Source organism: Etheostoma cragini, chromosome 11 (genome assembly GCF_013103735.1).
Source record: "Etheostoma cragini isolate CJK2018 chromosome 11, CSU_Ecrag_1.0, whole genome shotgun sequence".
Classification (NCBI taxonomy): domain Eukaryota; kingdom Metazoa; phylum Chordata; class Actinopteri; order Perciformes; family Percidae; genus Etheostoma; species Etheostoma cragini.
This window is the reverse complement of record NC_048417.1, coordinates 11,570,040-11,577,497: the sequence shown is the minus strand read 5'-3', so window position 1 is coordinate 11,577,497 and position 7,458 is coordinate 11,570,040. Positions and strand designations below refer to the sequence as shown.

The 7,458-nt window shown below is 40.7% G+C and overlaps 1 protein-coding gene across 1 annotated transcript in view; it reads left to right on the top strand.

Annotated features, from left to right (window-relative positions):
• The first annotated feature begins 3,817 nt into the window (after positions 1-3,817).
• st6gal2a (ST6 beta-galactosamide alpha-2,6-sialyltranferase 2a) overlaps positions 3,818-7,458 on the top strand; it is a 36,436-nt gene continuing 32,795 nt past the window's right edge. Inside the window, exon 1 of the mRNA XM_034886305.1 lies at positions 3,818-4,071. The gene's annotated coding sequence lies outside the window, so the exon portion shown is untranslated. The remainder of the gene's footprint in view (positions 4,072-7,458) is intronic.

Here is a 7,458-nt window from a genome sequence, read left to right as displayed (position 1 = left end):
TGTCCTGTATCATAACCAATAACAATGTACAAGTTCATGAACATGAATTAATTACAAATGATTACAATAATACAGTACCAATGCAGTAATGAATGGGTACAACATGAACACACGATTTAAGAAACTTCTGCTCATTTTCAGACTGAAAGTGGATCGATCAGCTGGCGTGTGTCCTCCTGCGTCCCTGTGTGTAACAGGACGGTATAACTACATAAAGCACCCATCGCTAGCATTACATTATCTGTACATGGATATCTGTACATCTTTGCCAAGCGCAAAACATAAGAGAAGGCATTGATAAATTGTTGGGGAGGGTCATGCCTTTTTCCCAATCATTTAGAAGGGTCATAGAAAAATGTGTTATTGCAAAGGGATGGGCAAGTCTTTTTTGACTAAAGACTAAAAAACTCTTCCAGTAGTCCCATAAATAAAAAATGAACAGTCCCTTAGCATTCAGACTCAGAGAAACAGCTGGCCTGGCTCTGTCCTTTGGAAACAAAATACTCCTCCAGTACAAGCACCTCCAAAACTTACAATATGACACATTATATTATTATATCTATTTTATATTTAATCAATACAAATAAATTGGGGTTTTTCAGGGGGTTATGTGCCAGACTATTTGTTGCTGGGGCAGTGACCTGTAGTCTCTTCTGGTTGCCTGGCAACCTCACTGCCTGCAGCTGTTTAAAGTTTTAAAGTTTTTCATTTATGTGTATGAACATTGACAGTAACGTACCATGGGTTTTCAGTCAGGGCCTTCTGTAACTACCTCCAACACCTCCAACCCCCCCAAGAAAAAAAAAAACAACCACACCCCTAAAGCTGTTTAGGAACATCACCACACATGCACAGCGCTGTGCATCTGTGGTGATGTGCCTAAACAGCTTTAGGCACATCAACACAGCATCACCATCTATACCAAAACAACAGCAATACAAATGTATAAAACACTGCAATAACTTTATCTCTCCTAAACAGTAAGAAGAATCACAGTAACCCATTACTTGTAATTTAAATCCATCCTCCTATCCTTTCTGATGAAAGGTTCAATGACCTCCTCATGCAGTTGAGCATCCTGGTTAAGATGAATGAGCAGTTCCTTCTCTTTGGCAATAGATGCCAGTGCAGAGAGTCGTGTTTGTCCGGTTGTATTCCGTGAACACGTTTTGATGAGCTTGAGAGCTGAGAAAGATTGCTCAACTGATGCGGTGGACACTGGTATTTTCACGCTCAAGCATGTGAGGGCATAAAGCTGTGACATGCTGACTGCAAGACCCCTGCTCCTCAGAAATGTCAGTAGGTCACTTGGACTCTTTCTCTGAAAGTTTGTCATGCTGTACATCACTTTGAGCTCAGCTCTGAGTCTGCCCAGGTCAAACTGTGCGCCATAGCGCTCATCCAGGCTCCCCACCTCTGTTTCGGGAAATGTCTGCTTGAACTTGGTAAACAGCTGTGCGTCTAGAAAAGCAACAACAGTAGTCGCTTTTAGCGGGTTGTGAGTGAACCAGGAGTGAACTAGCTATGGCCGCTATGAGTCACACATTAATTTAATTATGAAAAATATATATATATTTTAACAGGCCCAGCAAAGAAGGCCCTGACAGCCCACCACTGAGCATTGATGTAAAAACCTATTTTCCAGGGCGGCAATTTGCTGCGTGTCATCCCCTCTCTTTCTCTCCCCGTTTCCTGTCCATCCACTGTCACTATCAAATAAAGGGAAAAGCCCCAAAAATCATCTTTAAAAAAATACTATTCCATGCTAATCAGTTGTAGAACACCGTGAAATTATCTTTTCATCTAAATCAGTTTAATTATCCCCCTTGTAAGTACTGTAAAGGCTCCAGCCAGTTGGCTGAAAACGTTGCAGCAAAGCTTTTAACAAGACCAAAGGAACCATATTACCAATCTTCTTCCCTCCCATCTGTAGCTTCCTGTCAGAGTAGAAAGTAAGATCTCGATATTTGTTTATAAAGGACCATATAGTTTCAAAAAAAACATTCTGTCCTTGTATCACCCTGCCAGACACTTAACGTCCTCTGAGACTCTGTTACTGTGTGGTGACAAAGGTTTCAGTTTCATAAGTAACTAAACCAAAATTAAAAAACGCTCAACCCACTGTGTTATTTTTAGTCTAGTTTTTTTATATGTTGTGTTTCATCCTATTTTGTTTCATGTCTTGCTACATGTTCGCTTTCTTGTTATAGTTTCTTTCTTTGTCTTGTGGTCTTTTGTGAGTGTCTTGTTGTATATGTTCTGTTTCCTCTTTTACTGTGATAGTCTTGTTTTCTGTGCCGTCTTGTACATTCTGCCTTAGTTTTCCCACCCTTGTGATTGTCTGCTGTCGTTCACCTGTTTCCCAGTCCTTGTGTCACCTGCTTCTTGTTACCCTCTGTATTTAGTCTTGGTGTTCCCCTTATCTGCTGCCAGATCATTGTAGCATTCCCTTGGGTCAGGTCTCCCTTGTGTTTCCTTGCTGCCGTGTTTCTGTATTTTACTTACCTTTTGGTAAGACTCTTTTTGTTTGGAGTAAATTTGTATTGATTCAAATTGCTGCATTCTCCTCGCCTTGAACTCCCTGCTGTCCTCGTCCAATGACGAAGACCCCACCAAGGACAAAGCCTTCTCTGAAAACATTTCTCATGAAGCCCATCTGAAAGGCCAGCAGGCCGTTTACCCAAACTCCAACAAGCAGGAACGCCAGGAGACCCATCTTCCGCTCACGGGGCCCATAAAAACGCCTCTTTTCATCCAAAAAGATCTCCCCCTGGAAGCACATCCTCCTTCACCACAGCATACAAATTCCCCGCCCCAACTGTAACAGGATTAATGCGAGAGAAAAAAAACTAAGTTGTGCTCCTCAAATATGTTTATTGTGGGTTTAATTTTGTTTCTCTAAATATAGCTTTTTTCTCTCGTTAAAAAAGCCCAATGGATAGTTTTGCCACATATTGATCACAATTCCTTGATATGCAATCTGTGACAAGGAATCGCAAATAAGCTCCTTTGTTGTTGTAAGGTCACAAGCCAAAAGGATTGGGAATCAAAGCACTGAATAAATAGATAAAGGTTAACTTGACTTCTTTCTTTCGTTACATTTTGGGAAATTTGCTTATTCGTTTTTTTGCACAGAGTGATGCCGTCTACACACGATCCACAGAAAAAAACCACAAGGTAAGGCTTAGGGCTAAGAGGAAAAGCGCAGAGCAGGAATTGTTCTGAAATTGGTTGCGCCTTAAAGCATAGCGACATCGAGGTCAAAGTTGAAATTATTGGAATTTTGAGCGCAACGCACGGCGGCAGTTCCGAGCGGTGCGCCACGCCAATGGTAGCGCAGTGCCAAGTTGGGCTGAACCATTCTACCTATAGGAAAACAATGGAACGGCCGGCGCAGAGTGTAGACCGTTATACAGTCGGTGGTTTTACCGCGGATCATGTATTGGCGGTTCAGAAGATCGAAACCCTTCTCTTATTTGTTTGGTAAATGTAAGGCTCCAGCTAGCAGCCTATTACCTTAGTGTAAAGAATAAAAACCGCTATCCTGGCTTTGTAAACGTAGGCTACTAAAAACGAAATGTAAAAGCAACACATTTGTTTTATGGAGGGGTTATGTGCTTCACGATTTCTTTTTTTTTCTTTTTTTTTTTCAGTATTTGTGTTTTCCCAAAATGACCTGCTGGGATGTCAATTTGTTTGATAATATACTTACCTTCCTCTTTCCCTTTACTGCCTGCTCTTAGGAAAGGTGTCAAATTAAATATCAATATCCCTTTACTCGCTCCCTTCCTCCCTTTCCTTTCCTTTGGGCCAACAAGCCACGAAATCGGCCCGAGCTGACTCCGCCCCTCAAACTCAGTGGATGTGGATGCCAGAAAAAGGCCAGCAACAGAGTGACAGACATCGCCGCTCCGCTCAGCGTAGTAGTGGATATCTCCTCTGTATACGGCGAGCAGAGGCGAGCCAAAACGAGCCGCATGCTTGCTGTGCAACAAGGCGAACAGGAGCAAAATGGACCACCGGACAGAAGCACCAGTACCAGCATCCTGCGGGGACCGATACAGTGTTTAGGTGAGGCTTTGTTCGCTTTCTGTAACATTTCCATACAGATTAGCTTCAGTGCGCATTGTGCAGGGAACGCAGGATGTGCATGTGGGAGGATGTGCATGCATGATGTTTGCTTAAAACGGATGGATATTTAGTATTAGAACAAACCTGCGGATGAAACATGTTGGCTAGGAGAAAATCCTTTGTCTGGGCTACTTTACCCGAATCACGGGGATCACAACAGGAGGCTCATTAAACAACATCTCATATAGTCTCCTCGTGGCTCAGGTCCACACTAGTAATTGGTTTAATAAACATTACGAGCATAACATTTTGTCACATTTTGCAGAGTTCAATGTGTGTCAGGTAATCACGCTCATCTGCATGGTGCCTTTGTGTCCTATTCAACAAAATCGGGGTTCTCCACACTGAAGAGACCATTCGCAGCTCACAGTGAAGGCAGGCCTGCATGCTGTTCTTCAACTTGAGAAGATGCAGAGATTTATTGTTCCCTTGGCACTCCGTTTTTGCTAAACAGTCGAGACTCCATTCAAAACAGGAAACCCAGGCCAAGAAAACAGCTCCAGGCAAAGCTATCTGAAAGGCATGATGGTACCAAAATGTGTCCTTCTCAACCCACTGATTCCATATTACATGGATATTTGAAGAGGAAACTTGGGTATGCATGTCTCTGTGCAACTCCTTTGTCACGATGTAAATAACCTGCTCTTTTGGCTCAAAAAGTTAATTTTAGAAGCATTGTTGAAAATTGTTTATCTTACATCAGTTCACTTTCATATCCGCAACTGCATTGCTTTTCATCTGAAGCAGGCTTTTATTTGGAGCAGTTTTATTAGTGACTAACCAGATAACATCTCAGCTTTTGCACTAAGTGTTTTAAAGGAAACACAACAGTGTCCCCTCTTCCCTAATCACCTTTACATCATATGATTGAGGGCAGTGAAATCATTTAAAACGCAGAGGAAAACATACAAGTGTCAAGGGCAATTAAGTGTTTTCTATTTGTGTGTGGGGGGTTTGTGTTGTGAGTTGTCTGATATCAGCAACAGAAAAGCTTGGTCACTCTATGCTGTCGAGGCCCAATATCAATGTCAAGAGCAGCAGCAGCGGCGGAGGAGGTGAAAAGTAAACTTAAACAATTATGCAAAAAAAGACACACACATGGACTTCGCTGTAGATGAACGGAACAGAAGGCACCAGTCTGTCCTTTTGTAGTTTCTTATGTGCAGCAAAAACTGCACGTGGAAGACAGTGCCATTTCGTTAGAAAAGTGTTGTTTGTGTGTGCAGCTGCTGATTGATTTTGTGCACTGTGTTTTTCAAAGCATTTGAGAGGTTGCGACGAGGACAAAATGTAGTTTTTAACCACCAGAGTACGACTGATAGGACACATTATATAAAACTAAAGCTGAATTATTTATTGTTTTTTTTTTGTCAGGACATTTTCTTTCATAGTAAGTGAACTATAGATGTTGCTACCCACTCTTACGATGCATTATTTATGTGTCAATGGCTACCTGATAAATGCACATACCCACCACCAGTGTGTGAAAGAGTTGTGAGTCTCAGAACATCTGTATTATTGCTTTTTCTGTAATTACCACTACACACTGGCTCGCACCTCCTTGTCTATGCAGCTGGATATGTATTGTCTCGGGGTGGCCTCCTTCTGTGTGTGCTGACAGAGTGCAGGTGTGTACTGTAGGGAGCAGCTTTCTTTGTGTGCACCAACAATATTCCACTTTTATCCTACAATGGCGAACCACTACACGCCAGACATGCAGCCATTTTCCACAAAGACTATATTTTGTCATGTTTTTACACCACATCAATTCTGAACAAAATCTAAGACTTGCTCCACTATAGAGTTACTGGCATTTTACTCAGCTGTAGAGCTGTAGAGCAACTGTTTTTAAAATCGATTATTGGTTTGAATAATTTTGTAAGTAAAAATTAGCTTCTTAGATGTAGACATTTTATATTTTCTTCATTCCTCTCTGACAGTAAACTGAATATCTTTTGAGTTGTGGACAAAACAAAACATTTGAGGTTGACTTCTTGGGCTTTGAGAATTAAAAATAAATAAATAATTTTGACTGTTTTATAGAGCAAACAACTAATCAATTAATTGAGAAAATAATCAAGAAGGAGAATAATTGTTAGTTGCAGCCCTACTCGGCAGGTTGATATCTTCAAGCTTCCTTAATTTATTTTGACGTTAAATTGACAGGAATATCCATGTGAACATTAAATTATATTGTCTGGCTATACTGACCAGACAAAAATGGCCAGAGATATGAGGCAACACCCATTTTTTCCAAAGAAATTACTATGCACATAAATTACACATAATGTACAAAAGAAAGGACTGTATTCCCCACAGCCCAAACTGAGATGAGATAGTGTATGGTAATGGTAATTCTCAATTCGTCCATTCCCGGATAACCTTTCAGATTTATTGTGGAACAGCGGTGAATTTGAACATACAGCTGCAGCCAGCTGAGAAGACATAAACAAGAATAAATTAAAGCAATGGTCGGTGTACAATAACTCTACGAAAACGGTGTGAATCTTCATTGTAAACCACCACATCAATTAAATCAAAAACTACGTAGATTTATTTTTTATTTTATTATTTTCTTTGTTTTTTAAGCCACAAAAAGCAATGAGAAAGTGCTGCCTTTCTAAAAACACCAATTGATGGAATGCATAATTATTATCAGGGATGACCTAGTAACAGAGGTAACTACTTAGTCAAAGAGTGACTGCTCTGGTTAGCATCACACCAGAGGGAGTCTGAGAGGGGGGACAATTTGCGCGGAAGATAGAGTTGTACATAAATCCCAGTGGAAGTATTACAGGGGTGGTTCATTTTGAGCATTAGACCTTATTTCCAAGTTAGCCAGTGTGTTTTTTCTGTTCATCAGTGGAGACGGTTTTCAACACTTTTCATCCAGTCCTTCCAGTTGCAGAGTTTGCTGGTGCTAGTGCAAGTCAACAGTATCTACTAGCCTGCCATTAAAAACAGTCTTACCTACTCCACAGTCCGCCAAAATTAAAATGCCAGGCTATTTGATGTCTGTTGATAGAATAATGATAGAAATAAAACAACCCTTGCATCTTAATGATCTCATTATATTTTGAGGAACTATTTCCTCAGCAGCAACTCTCTTACAGCTCTGTTTTTGGTAAGTAGCAACTACTGGGAGACATTTGTCCCTTTTGAGCCATTCAAAAAAATAAAGATAATTTCCTCATCTTACTGTATATCAAAATTCTATGCTTAGTTTCTTATACGTGGTCATGAAATGGCAAGGCCAAACCTTTAGGTCAACACTGGAGCTTCTTTTTAGTTACGCTCCAAATTTTCTATTTTTTTTTTAACTCTCTG